The following is a 15,547-nucleotide window of genomic DNA, read 5'->3' as shown; positions in this document are numbered from 1 at the left end:
CACAACTAGCGCGTACTTATACAGGAGAGTGAAATAAGGTGGAATAAGGATTGGTGAAACAATCTAAAGAAAAAGTTCAAAAGTGCACCACCACCATTTTCTTAGCACTGACATGCATTTTGATGTTTATACATGTGCATGCACTGCAGTACTGGATGCTTTTACAGGTTCCTGGTGCAGCAGCACAAGCATTTGTACAAATGCCCTAGGTTTGAACCCAAACCTCATATCCAATGTCCCAGCAATGTACCATGAGTGTCAAACAGTAGGAAAGGTATACTTGAGATCATTTCTTTTGAAACTGGCTTCCAGGTAACCAGAACCTGAACAAGCAGAATGGAGCCTAACTTAGTGCTATACATGCGTCACAGCCCCAGGCACCTCAGCTCATGTGCAGAGCAGACTCAATTAATCGGGTCTGCTCTGATGCCCCAGATCTCCAGCACCTTGGATCAGGCAAATGTATGTGTATAAATGCCCCTAGAGGCTAAGGGCAAATGCTCTAGGCATGTTCCCAGCAAGTATTTTAACACTATACTATTAGACAATCCATATACTAGTTATTAGGGTGACACATTTGTCTGCATCGAAGTCTATGTGCTCAAGTGAGAAGTCTCACAAAAATGCATATGACTCAACAGTTAGGAAGAAATAGAATTCTGAGCAGATGGAAGCCTTTAGCACAAGTTAAAATGCAGAATGGATAGCTGAAAATCAACAGAGAACAATGTGGTTCTGCAGTGTGAAGTAGAAGTCACCTTTTAGGGAGCACAAAGTGCTTACTAGTTCCCCATTAAAATGGGAGAGGACTACATACTTTAAGGAAGCAGAAGGCCTCCCTGATATTGGTTGTATAAATCAGGATTTTGCCAAGTTATCAGTTAAACATCTAGTGGATAAAACAGAATTACATGTCTCCTCTAGCTTCGAATGTCTCCCTATGTTATCTGTAACATTTCTGTTTAACAGTACTAAGTACTTAGTATCTGTGTTAGTAAGTATGCGTTTTCACTGTACAACTGACATATAAATTAATACTGCCCTAATTGTTAAATAACAACATGATTTGCCTCCATTAAAACCTTACTTGCATAAATATTTGCCTGAATGATTAATAGTACTCAGAGGTTCATAATTTTTTTTATTACACTGTTCCCTATTGTTTACTCTCATTTACTTAATCATATTGACTTTGATTATTAATTCCAATCCCCACTGAGTAACCTACGGTTAAAACATTTAGGTGTAGACTCAAGTGTATATTGAATTATCTAAGTCAATGTATTTCCTCACATAGTATTCATGACTGAAAGGTTCACTTTGTACATCCACCAAAAAAAAGTGTGTTATTCAATTGAGCTACAACTTATCATATTCAGTACATTGAACAACAGAGTTACTTATAGAACACAAAAAGAAAAAGGGTTTCTAAAGCATTAAAAAGAAGAGGACATCCCTAAACACAAAAAAGAGGTCATTCTCTTAAAAAAGTACTGTTTTCACTGGCCATGTTTACAAAGGACCCTACTGCACAGTGGTTACTGCACATATATTTAATATTTTTTTTTATATGAGTTACTGTGTAGTAGCACTGGCAAATGCCTTTTTTGTGACTCTATCGAGCATCAGCATCATATTACAATTTTTGCCATGTGATGCTACCATGCAGTAGTATTGGGCTACTGCATAGTCAGCATTTTGTGTAAGTGTGGCACCTAAGCATGAGAAATAAGAACAGAAAGGCAAATAAGAGTAAAAGCAAACAGATAAGCAAAGTATACCTTAAAAAAAATGATATGTAGGGGAAATTGCATTAAAACATATTCAGAACAAGGAAGCGCTTCAGTGGTGTCAGTATTTCAGACTCTAATATCTCTATTTGTAATAAGTAATATCTTTCAGTAGGTCTTACTCCATAGTACGTTATTACTGATGTTAGAATGATGTTAAAATCTGGTTTTAGAGGGCTATACTGATAAGAGATCACAAGAAATGTGAATATCAAGTTACATATGGATTCTTATATATGTAGCAAAACTGCCAATGTGTTTTTGTCTGGTATATATATATATATATATATATATATATTAAAAAAAAAATCACATCATAGAACAGGTATGTAACCAGAAAAAAGATGGTCCTCCTCTTTATTATAATATAGAATAGAGTATTTGTTCAATACCTGTAATGACAACAGTTGCCTCATTATCAGGGATCTTGGTTTTCTCCGATTAAAAAAAAAAAAAATCCACAATTTTTTGATTAAAAAAAGTAACCCAAAATCCACATTTTTCCATGATCAAAATGAAACACCACTATATATACATCTATGTGCATTTTAATCACAGAAAAATGTGATTTGGGGGTTGCTTTTTTTAACCCAAAAATTGGAGATCTAAAAAAAAAAAAAAATCAGAGAAAACTAGGAATCTTGCTCATTATACCGACAGGAAGAAATCTATATACCCATGTACACACACAATAAAACTATAGCAGTCATATACATTTTTTTTTTAAAGTCTATATTTTTATTTCCTTTTATTTTTTTAGAAATTTGAAAATTAGACTACCTTGAATAACAGATGCAAGGAAATCAGCAAAAAATGGACAGGTTGAAAGCTGATTTCTAAGGAAAGATATTTTAAGAAAAGCAATATATTTGATAACTAGCTGGGCTAAATAATGATAAAAGGACAAGAAAAGGGGGAACTACCTCATTATTTTTTTTGGCTGTAAACAAGAAATGAGAGGAATGGTTAGGGGTGATACATAAGCACATAATTGGGTGTAATCAGATGAAATGAGCAATGGAAAATTAAGACCAAATGAGGAAACATTTGCTAACATCAAATGTATTAGATTGTGCAACAGCTTCCCAGGGGAAATTAAGGAAAATGAATTGTTTTAGTCATTTAAGATCAGACTGGACAAAGCAATAGACAATATATTCTAGGGAGCAAGCTTGCATTCTTACTGGAATAGATGAGAAACTCATAGGTTAAGGTTTTACTGTCTCTAATTTTATTATTCTATTCCATAAACAAAACTTTGTTTAAAACAGATTAAGGTTGGCTAATTGTGACCATCACAATCCTAAAAAATCTAGGAAATGCCAGGTTATGGAATGCATCTTAATTATTTCTTAATCTCCAAACCATCCGTTTTGTTTTTTTTTTTCCTGCTTGCACCTAGTAACACTTCACACTACATAAATCTGCTTCACATCCTACAAGACAACTTTAATTACAAATCTTGACAATTTTATCATTATAAACATACCTTAGTATGCCACACACTTCACCTGTGTACTTTTATCAAACTTGAATATTTGCTAAGGTGTAACTCATTTTTCAAATTGCAAATATGATAGAAAAGTAAGTTTCTTCATTTGTAAATTAAATGGCAGGTAGTTTTAATTGTGTGGAAATGATGAGGGATAACAAAACAACCATTAATGATTAAAAGGCCTGAGGAAAAAAAGATTGGTAGCTCTAAGTACTGAAAAATCCCATTTTAATGCTAATTTTAACTGATAAACTAATCAAATGTAAAATAGCCAGGAAATTCAGACTGAATACCCTTATCTTTTGTTAAGATATGAAGGACATAAGATTCTTCATGCAAAATAAAGTCAAAGATGTGCTTTAACTGAGGAAAACCTGAATCCAACCTTATCATGCTTCTATTACACAATGCCTATTTTATGAATTAAAAGATTTAGAATTTAAGATTTTGACCACCTGTTCCTCTGACTATCATTCTGTTTAACCTTTCTCTATGAATATAATGGATCATGTAAGCTAGGGATGAAAGAATACATATGTGATCATCATAAGTCTCTGCCAATGAAGGCTGATTCCATAAAACAGATTTCCATGTGCATGTGTGTGTGCACATGTGCACACCAGTTTATTGTAAAATGTCTAAGATAAAAGGATTCTCTACTTACAGGAAAAACATGTTCCTTACATTAGGTGGAGGGTTTTTTTAGTATATCTGTGTGTGTGTTTTCATATCAAGAATATTCTTTCTTGTGTGATAACTAAAGCTGTGAAAAATTGCAAAATCAATTTCCATCTGCCAAGTGATACAAAAACACATGTGTATTTGCAACAAATATGAGTTGATTAACACATTATTTGAAATATTGCATTATAAGAAAAAAACATTTTTTAAACTATTACATACACAAAATACACCTTCATACAGAGGAGACAGATTAGTCTCCTGATCTTTGCTAAAGTAAGAGTAAAGTTTAAATTGTATATTGTAAGGCCTTACAGCCAGATCCTGTTATATTATAAGTATCTTCCTATCTGTCTGAAGCTTTGCTTCAAGTAGGACTACTGAATTGGGCCCTTTAGGATTAAAACATTTAAATATTTCTCATGAGTAATTTTTTTAGCTTTAGTATTCTTCTTCTAGACTCAGTTATGTTTTGAACTCCAGAAACTGAAATAATTGTGCTTAGAGCAAGCCACACTTTCAATTTTACTAATACATTTTGCAATTGTTACAATACCCCTGGAATAAAAGCACAAAAAAAAAATCACAGGTCAGGTTGATGCAGACCCAAGTAGAACATCATTTAGATTCTATGTTCTCTTTAAGTGGATAGTAGGAGAGTAAGAAGTATAACTTTAGATAATAGTGAGGGTGTGTCAGAATATCTAGAGTTCCGAGAAACAGCACGAGCAGTAACAGGCAGCTGAACAAGGACAAAATTTATAAGTGCCTCAGTACAAAACCCTAATAAACAGGGATCCTGGTTTTCTCTGATAAAAAAAAAATCCCTAATTTTTGGGTTAAAAAAGTAAGTCAAAATCCACATTTTTCCATGATCAAAATGAAACAACGGGGTGCGTGTGCGTGTATGCGCATGCACACACACACACACATATGTGTATGTGTATGTATATATATATACACACACACACACACACACACATGCACCCCGTTGTTTCATTTTGATCATGGAAAAATGTGGATTTTGGGTTACTTTTTAAACCCCCAAACTGTTTTTTGTTTGTTTGTTTTTTTTTTTATCAGGGAAAACCAGGATCCCTTCTAATAAATAAAATGGGTGAACTAGACTGGCTGGTATCAAATAATGACCGTGACATAATATGCATCTCAGAGGACTGGTGGAAGGATAATGATCGGCGGGATACTGTTTTAATAGGTTACAAACTATATAGTAAAAACAGAGCAGGACATACAGGTGGGGAACTGGTTCTGTATGTTAAGGACAATATAGATAATTACAGCATAAAAATCTTACCTGAAAGGAAAACTACCATAGAATCCCAGGAGGGAGAAATTCTGTACTTGAATAAACAGAATATAGTACTAGGATTGTGCTATTGGTCACCTGATCAGGAAGGTGAAGTTGATTATGAAATGATAAAGGAGATTAGAGAAGCTGCTCAAATGGAACAATCAATAATAAAGGGAGACTTCAACTATATTCACACAGAGCAGATAAACACCACATCAGGGCAAGATGTGAAAATAAAAAGTAAGTAAAAATGGCTGCTTTCTAGAGCAGCTCATCTTGGACCCACAGGAGAATAAGAAATTCTAGACCTAATCCAGAGTAAGACACAGGACCTGGTTCAAGAGCCACTCTGAAATAGTGACATGACAATGTTGAATCACTTTCAACATTGTAATGGGTGGGAGCAGCCCCAAAAATGTCCACTATGACAATATACAACTTTAGGAGGTGAAATTACACAAACATGAAGAAGTTAGTTAAAATAAATTTAAAGAAACAGTCAAAAATATAACATTCCTGCAAGCAGCTTGTAAGTTGTTTAAAAATATATATCTTATTAAAGTATGTAATAAATCAAAAAAGGGTACCAAAAGGACAAATGAAACCCTTTCATAGTTTAATAAATGAGTTAAGGAGGCCATTCAAAGGAAAAAGACACCCTTCAAAAATGGAAGGCATGTTAAAATGAGGAAAACAGGAAAGCTCACAAACTCTGTGTAAAAGCAAAATAAAGCAGGTCAAAAAAGCATTTGAGGACGGTCTAGCAAAAGATGGTAAAGAGAATAAAAACTTTTAAAAATACATCAGAAGCAGAAAGCTAGTTAGAGAACTTCTGGGACCATTAAATGATCAAGGTGTAAAAGATGCACTCAGGGAAGATAAGGCCATAGGAGAGATGCTAAATTAATTATTTGATTCAATGTTTACCACAGAAGATACTGGGGAAATTCCTATGCCATATCAGCAGGAATAGGACTGTATCTGTCTTGGGGCAGTTGATTGTCTGTATTGATTCTTTCCTCTCCTTAGTCTGTGGTTTTGTAGGTGTTAATCCTTGCTCATTAACTTGTTAGCTAGCTACTGTATATTGAACTGGTCCCTGAGTGAATCAGGATTGATTGGTAACACAGTAGCTTAGCAGCAGGGCCTGCAGTGGTTTCCACCTGCCCTGCCCCTGCCATGCCCCAAGACAGACACAGTTGCACAAGCACCCATGACACGAGTTTTGCCTGTCAGCAGCTAGAGGTGCAGGGTCCCAGAACCCAGAAGCCCTGCACCTATCTCCTCAACATCTGGCAGGCTTCGTGGCCTCAGCAGGGGCTAGCAGGCCTGCAGCTTTCAACCTACTGTGTCTTAACAAACACAGGTAAAGTTTCTCCCAGACCCCTGCACTTAGCTCCTTGAAACTTGGCATGCTTTGTGGCCTCCACAGGGGCTACTATCCCTGCATTTTTCACCCTGCTGCACCTTAACACACACAGGGTCATCTATGTGACAAGTTTTGCCTGTCAGCAGTTTGAGGTGTGGTTTCCCCCAAACTCATGCACCCATCTCCTTGAAACGTGGCATACTTTGTGGCCTCAGCAAGGGATAGCATGCCTGTAGTTTTTACCCCGCTGTGGCATAACACATACACATGACATGAGTTTTTCTTTCAAGAATTTGGGGTGCAGTTTTCCCCAAACCCATACTCCTATCTCCTTGAAACTTGGCAGACTTTGTGGCCTCAGTAAGAGATATCATTTCTGATGGTTTCATCCCACTGTGGCTTAACATACACATGTGACATGAGTTTTGCTTTCAGAAACTTGGTGCGCAGTTTCCCAGAAACCCCTTTACTTAGCATCTTGACACTTGGCACACACAATGCTCTTAAGAGAAGCTACCATCTCTACAAGTTTAATCTGAATAAGCCAAAAGACAACAAAGTTATAGATATTTCATTGATTCCCCATTATACCCTATGGCCAAATCTCCAAATCTTTTCCAAATCGATTCGGAAGCCTAAAGCTTTCCATGATTCAATCTGGATTCATAGATTGATCCTTGGAATCATCTCCAGATCTGAATCAGGATCCAAAGCTTTGCACAGCCCTAGTGCCCTAGTGTGCAAGCATTCACATTCCTTAGGTCATCCTAAAAATGGTGCGTCTGTTCTAAAATTCATTCATCCCAGATATGAACTAACTTCAGATTGGCAAAGGACTAACTCAGTCTAGCAAGGGTTAACTCAGCCTAGTGAATGCCTACATATGCATTCATAGCCCAGCCACTGTACTGTTTTCCCCTCTAACCCTGACTGGCCATTTCCCTCTCCTCCTGACTATCTGCCACTGGATAAGGCATCCCTCCCACAAAGCCACCAACTCCCTCCCCACCCCATGCCCTCAACGTACCTGCCAGCCCTCACCAGGGCCACTAGCCCTTCTTGGATCCGTTAACCCCACCCAAACTTGTCAGCCCCAACTTACATACCTCCAGCTGCCTGTACCTCCTTCTGGTAAGTGGTGTATGCTTACATACACAGGATTACAACTTAAGTTTAGGCAACTTATTTTAAGCCACCTAAACTTGAGACATGTCCCATGAACAAGTTAGATACCATAATGTTAAGCACTCATACATCTAATTCCCATTTGCACACTGGAGCATTTAGATTGCCCTTGGCTTATAAGTCTGAATGCTGACTTATAAAAAATTATTTACATAAAGTTGTAAGATTATCCAAATATACTGTAAATTAGTCTTTCTGCCTACCTTAGTCCAGTTCTTTGTGATAAATGCTATCTTATTTTGCTTATATTTGGTCTGTAGTACGGAGTACAGAAGGGTCACTATTCTGGCTAAAATAGCTTTTCCAGCAACCCTCAACCCCATCTGGTGTGGATACCACTATACTGACAGAAGAGGACTTCTATTGGCAAAGCTTCTGACATCTGCTGCCTCTCCATTACTGGGCTTTGTTGTCATAGCTCTGCAGGCAAACCGGTGGCAGCAGAAACCCTGTAATATAGAGAAGACTTTACAATATTTCATAAGTATTTAATCAGAAGGGAGGCAGTATTAATATACAAAATTGGCTGTGCTTCTACAAATCATAAAATTTCTACAGCTGCATATATGAAGCCTCTGTTTTTTCAGTCTGTCTCAGTATGATAATGATCCTCTTTATATTCTGTTTGTGTTGAGCAATTTAGAAACAAAAGTAATTTGACTGTTAATGAAATCTTTGTAGCAAGAGATATGAAGGGAAACTGCTTCCACAGAATTTACATGAAAAGAAAAGAAAATGTTCATGTAATCCTTCAACTTCCAAGAATAAAGGGAAAAAAAAAAGAATGTAGGGATAACTTAAGAAAATATTCTTTAGGGGATTCCCAAAATTAGATCCAAGATTGATCTGATGGGTGATAGCCCATCAATTAATCAACTTGTAGTTGAGGCAAATGGGAAGTATGTACATGCAAATGTGCAAATCTGGCCATATTGCGAAAAGAAAAATTAAGAAGTATAGGTAGATTATATTGCATGAAATAAAGTCAGAAACTTTCTCAATTAATACAACTGAGAAAAAAAATTTAGAATTTTCAAAATAGGTAGAACAATAAAATAAAGGATTGCTTAAGGTTAAGGTAATAGACTGAGGTGTAAGTGATCTGTGTTCAGTTCTTTGTAACAGATTTATAGAATCACGGAATCATAGAAGATTGTATTAGAAGGGACCTCAGGAGGTCATCTAGTCCCACTCCTTGCTGAAGATAGGACCATCCTTAAAAAAAATCACCTCAACCAAAGCATTGTCTATCCAGGTCATACCTCTAAGTACAGAGATTCCACAACATCTCTGGGTAACCTGTTCCAGTGTGTCATGGGGGGGTCCTTTAGGAGGGCCGTGGTCTCCTTAAGGCCCTCTCTCCGTGCCTAGTCGGCCCAAGGGCACCCTCTATTTCTTGCCCGCCACGTCTTGCTGGTAAATATAAGGTTGGGAGGCTGCCTTGTGTCTCCTTGGGCACATAAACTCCTGGACCCCTCGTGGATCTTATCCTGCACCCATGGGTGCCTTGGGGCACCCTAGCCTTGTGGGCTAAGCGTGGCTCCTACCACCCCTAATACCACGCCCCAAGCCTCGCTGATGTGAAAGATGTTGTTAGGTCAAACTACACCTATGCCCACTCTTGGGCCTTCTCTACAATAAGCTGGTCCCCTCTGGGACGTCCCCTCGAGCCACCGGTCTTTTAGGCCCACAGCACCACTACCCTCTCTAGTATAGGCTCACCGCGCTGCCACTCCCCGTCCTCTCGGGGCCACCACAGCACCTTTCCCTCCCCTGGGACGCTGTACTGCTAACCCTTTCTGTTTGGGTCCACCGCAGCACCCTTCCCCTGTCCTCGGTTTTCCGCGGTGCTAGCCTGTTACCGGGCTCCTCAATATTGCCCCTCTCGGGCTCCTCAAAATCGCCCCGCTCTAGGGCTCCTCAGTACGGACCCTCTCGGGCTCCTCAGTAATCAACCCTCCCTGGGGCTGGGGTCTATGCACCCCGCAAGTGATGCCCTTGCTGGAGTCTGCTGTGCCTGTCCTGTGCTTCCTAATATGACGCTCCCCCCCTTTGGGGCTTGCCGTGCCCACCTTGGGCTTCTCAATAAAATAGCCCCTCTCTCTGGGGCTGGGGTCTACATACCCCACACACAACCTGGGGTCTGTGTTCCCCGTTTGCAACCCACTGGTTGCACCCGCAACCCACTGGTTACACTCCTCACTGTGAGCTGCGCCCTCACTGGCGCTGTGCCCTCACTGGCACTGCGGTCCCCATACCACTGGGGTACCTATGAAGATAATGTGCCCTCTTGGCACTAGACTGCGCCCTCACTGGCGCTAGGGCACTCCACCCCTATGGAGTCCCTATGAGGCTCAGCCGCTCCTCTCTGAGGTTAACTGACCTCACGACTCTGCCCTGTAACTCTCAGGGCCTAGCGTGCCCTCACTGGTGCCAGGGCCTCACACTCCCTTGTGAGTCCCCGATGAGGCCTCCTCCAATGCCTACAGCCTCACCCAAACCTCCGGTTGTAATACCAACACTAACCAAAAAAACACAAACCTCCTGGCTGTAACTTAACTTAAGGCCCCCTGGCTGCAATAACATAGCTCTTGCACCACAGAGCCACCATCCTTCAGCCTGCTCAAGCAATCCTTGCAACTTAGCCCCATGAGCTCCTGCCTCTCTGGGTGCTGGCAGGGAACTGCTAGCCTGGCCTCAGCCCTGGGCTCTATAAGGGCCAGGCCCTGCCCCCTACAGGCAGCTGGCTCCCCTTAGTTGCTCCGGCAACCCGCAGCTGCGCTTGTTACCCTGGCAACCCGCAGCTGTGCTCATTAGGCTCTGCCAGGGCTCTCTCCCTGGCAGTTTCTCCTCTCTAGGAGCAGGCACTGAGGTGCCCTGCAACACAGTGCTTTCCAACCCCCATGTGAGAGAGATTTTTTTCCGAATGTGGAGCCTGCGCCTCGCTCCGCCTGGCCTATCGTGGTGTGGCCCCTCCCCTCAACTAGCCTGCCACGACTTGGATGTACTCAATTACCTTCAGAGGGGTCTCCAGTGGAGATCTTTATCCTGGGTGGGGCCTCCCGATAGACGGTGGTACTCACGGTTATCGGACGCGGTGATCCACAGGGCTCCGCCTCCCCTACACCCCGTCCACACGCCAACCGCTGGGTGATGTTCTCCAGATGTTGCCAGGCCCAGTATGATGACCCCTGACCGGTTCCCCGGTTCCAGTCGTCCTCCCTCCTGCTGAGAGGGGTTTCTCCTTTCTCCTTCCTTAAAGATAATACTCCTCTGAACCAGGGGGAGCTGGTGGGTGCTTCCCCTGGTGCCAGCCCCCTCCTGGGGCCTCCGCTGTCTCCCCTTTCCTCCCGTCTGCAGGGCGCTCCCCTGCCTCCTGTGCGTTGGCCGCGTCAGGACGCAGAGAGAGTGCCTCAGCGTGCACTCTGACTGCCTCTCGCTTGGCTGCTGGTGAAAGGCTTCCAGCTCTTGCCTACACTGCCTGCTTGAGACCCGCAGGTGGGGTCCTCGATGCCCCGTGCGAGAGCCTGCAGCACGGGCAGCACACCCATACTCTCTCTCCCTGGCTCCCGTGCCTTCCCTGTTCTGCTGGCATTTTTAAATCCTCCCGCCATGGCCGCTCCGGCCTCTGGGATTGGCTCAGCTGTTCGCCACGCAGGGAACAGCTGTTGCCAGAGCCGGCGTAATGGTGGCTCACACGGCTGCAGCCGCGGATGCGGCTCTTCCTCCCGCTGCCCCTCTGACGGTACGTATGCCCTTCTGGGGGCTTGCTCTCGGGGTCTGGGGTCTGTGGGTCCCCTCTTCTCCCCCTCACTTGCCTGTGGGGGCGTTTTGCCGCCACACCGAATATCTAACTTAATCTTCTCTTGCTGCAACTTGAGACCAATAAATCCCCTCTAAGTCTTCTCTTCTCCAGACTAAATAAACCCTGTTCCCTCAAACTCTCCTCATAAGTCATATGCCCCAGCTCCCTAATAATTTTTGTTGCCCTTCACTGGACTCTCTCCAACTTGTCCACGTCCTTTCTATAGTGAGAGGTGGGGGGCGTAAAACTAGACACAGTACTCCAGATGTGGCCTCACCAGTGCAGAATAGAGTGAAACAATTGCTTACCTCAATCTGCTGGCAACACTCCTAATAATACATTCTAGTAATTCTATATATAATTTTGGGCAAGTCAGTTCATAATTCTATATCTGTAGTAGAGTTAGAAATTTCTCCAAATGTATATGTATATGTATATGCATTTTTTTTTTTTTTTTTGGAGGAGTGGGAGTCCGGGAGACACTATGTTAAAAAATGTTGTAGAAGCATCTATTTTGAAAAACACTTTCATAGGAAGAGTTTTCTCAGGTCCAGGATAGAATTATGGAATTTGTGGTCAAGATGAGAGATCCAACACAGGTAAACCAACAACCCTGTGGTTTATGGACCCTTCAGAGTGGTGTCACTTGTATTTAAATCCTTAATCTACCTGATTTGAAGCAAGGACAAATAACATTGTTCTTTCATATCCTCTATGAGTTCTCTGACCACTAAGCTAGTATTATTTTGATGTCAGTGTCTTTAAGTCTGTCCTGTCTAAATGAACTGATGCATGGACAGCAGTGGACACAGCATAACTTGAATTTAGATTGAATTGGTACCATCTCCCACAGCATTCTTGCAAGCACGCTGAGGAAGTATGGGTTGGATGAATGGACTGTAAGGTGGATAGCAGGCTGGATTGTCAGATTCAACAGGAAGTAATCAATGGCTGAGCGTCTAGGTGGCAGCCAGTATCAAGTGGAGGTCTATCCTGGGGACAGTTTTGTTTAAAATCTTCATTAATGATCTGGAAAATGGGATAGATTGCACCCTCAGCAAGTTCGTGGCAGATGCCAAGCTTGGGGTGTAGTCGATAACTTGGAGGGTAGGGCTAGAATTGGGAATGAACTAGTCAATTTGAAAGATTGAGCCAAAAGAAATCTGATGTGGTTCAACAAGTACAAGTGCAACGTCCTGCACTTAGGATGGAAGAATCCCATACCGCTACAGCCAGGGGGCTGACTGGCTAAGTAGCAGCTCTGCAGAAAAGGACCTCAGGGTTACAGTGGACAGTGAGCTGAATATGAGCCAGCAGTGTGCCCTTATTGTCAAGAAGGCTAACAGTATACTGGGCTGTATTAGTAGGAGTGTTGCCAGCAGATCAAAGGAAGTAATTATTTCGATCTATTCTACACTGCTAAGGCTACATCTTGAGTACTGTGTCCAGTTTTGGGCCCCCCACTATAGAAGGGATGTGGATAAGTTGGAGACAGTACAGCAGAGAGCAACAAAATGGTTCAGTAGCTGGGGCCCATGACTTAAGAGGAGAAGCTGATGGAACTTGATTTATTTAGTCTGAAGAAGAGAAGGGGGGGGGGGAAGGGATTTATAGCAGCTTTGACTACCTGAAGAGAGGTTCGAAAGAGGATGGAGCTAAACTGTTTTCAGTGGTGGCAGATGACAGAACAAGGAGCAATGGTCTCTAGTTGTATCTAGTTTCTACAAAATCAAATGGCTTCATCAGGGCAGACATTCATATCAATGGGAACAAGAAATACTTCTGAAGACTTAAAAATATAATGGGACAGAGTGAGTGTCTATACAATATAGGGCCATACCAAGACATGCTGTGCTTCTTCTACCCAAATTGGATGCAGTGTAGCTGTGCTTGTATTATACATATTCCAATAGCTCAGAAAAGCTGAGATGAAGCTTATTAGTGCTCATATAATAATGCAGCTATACAGCTTTTAGTGAAAGTGCTAGTGTGACTAGAACAGGCATTTTGTGCCTTAATTTTTCATTGAATTGAACTGCATAACCATATCCCTACTTTTACCACACATCTCTAGGATCTTGTTTGATGTTTAATTCACATCTACACAATGACTTGTCTCTGGTTCTTTTCTCAAAATGATATTGTAGGGTTCTAAAAATATTGAAACACAAATAAATGTGGCTCTTCATTGCTGCATTTTAATTATCATCACCTTCTTCTGCAGAAACCAGCATCATGTCTCAACATACATTTTGGAGCACTTCCCAAATAAGGAGTGCCTGAAATCCCAATTCAGATTGTATAGTCTGAACTCACAGGTGGAGAAAAGGAAGGCAGTCAGTGTAATCTATCATGAGTAGTGTCGAAGATTTAATACAATGCAACCCCCAAAATCATGACAGGCTACATTCATTTGGCTTGATTTTACATGCAGTCATGAAAGTTGTAGTTTTTCTGAAGGGTAAATGAAGTGTAATGTTAGCAAATGGCATGATTTAAGTTGTGGACAAATGTCCATTGTGGTGCCATGGGCATCAATATTAGACTAAATTATAAAGGAACACCTCATGAATTACAAACTCATTTTACACAGGTCACTGTAAAACCATCAGTTGTCAGCATTAAAGTAACTTAGATTTAAACATTGTCTCTCATTTTCGTTGACAAATGATGGCTTTTCTGTGACTTGTGTGGAATGCATCTCTGGTTCAGTCAGTCTATAAAGTGAAATTCTACCTTGCCTTATACCTGATTTCAGACTAACTTGGATTGGATAACTACCTCTCTCTACTCACATGCAATGAATGTTTAATCTCGTTTCTAATGTGTAAGTTAGTTACATCACAAAACAACCCTCAAAACTGACATTTTTAGTAGTTGGTGTTATCTTTTACAGAAGAAATTAAACCATTTATTTCTCTTTAAACCACCATGTTTGACTGATTGAGAGTTTAGAAAATGGCAGTGTTTCAAGAGAGTTAATGTTAAAAGTATAGAAAAGATTACTTATTTCAGAATAAGGTGGAGCAGGGTTAGTGCTGTTTGTATTATACTTCCTCTATGAAATCAGTTCTTATAGAGACAAGTGCATTTGGAATATGTTTTTCATAGCCGGAATATATAAAAAAGAGGAAGCTGGTTTATGGGGAAAATTTGAGACCCATTGAGGGAAAGACTGGGATCCAGAAAGAAAATACTGCTCTTCCAAACACAGGTCCCCTTGGAAAGACTAATATTAATTGCCTCTTAAGTTTTTATTTCCTGTTTCTCCAATAACCATGATTCACCTTAAAAATGCTAATAAGATATCCTGGATAAATAGAACCAGAGACTAAAATTGAATTATACAAATGAAACAATGTGCCATCAAACCATTGAAAAATAATGTCAAAAGTGACTTCTGTCATTTCTAGCCCTTCAGAAACCCAAGTGCAAGTATGACTGAGCTCAGTGTAAATATTAATGGCGGAAATCTGTTGTCTGTCCTGCTACAGAACAGATTATATTTAAAGGAAGCCTCAAATTTCTTAAAATTATTAAGTAACTGAACTACTTGGAAATGTCTTTCCAAATGGATCCCCACTGACCCTAATAGATCAAGGTAGTGCAAATATCAGGTTAGGAAGATTAACTCCTTTTGACCTGTCCAAGATCCTGACTGGAAGTCAAAATCGCAATGTGGCTTTCTCCTCCAAGACATGAAAGCCTAATGAAGCAAAGGCAACCATCCTCATCATGCACTGTTGTACTCAGATTCAATATCAAGGAAAGGTTTAAATGTATAGGGTCCTCAATCAGATGATCACAACTACCACCATATTAATTACCTATCTACGCTACACATGGAGTAGGACTGCCAACTGCATAAGTGCCAGAAACACCAGGCTATGTGAAACCCCTGTACAGATGG

This window comes from Alligator mississippiensis, chromosome 1, assembly GCF_030867095.1.
Source record: "Alligator mississippiensis isolate rAllMis1 chromosome 1, rAllMis1, whole genome shotgun sequence".
NCBI lineage: Eukaryota > Metazoa > Chordata > Crocodylia > Alligatoridae > Alligator > Alligator mississippiensis.
This window is presented reverse-complemented; position numbering follows the sequence as displayed.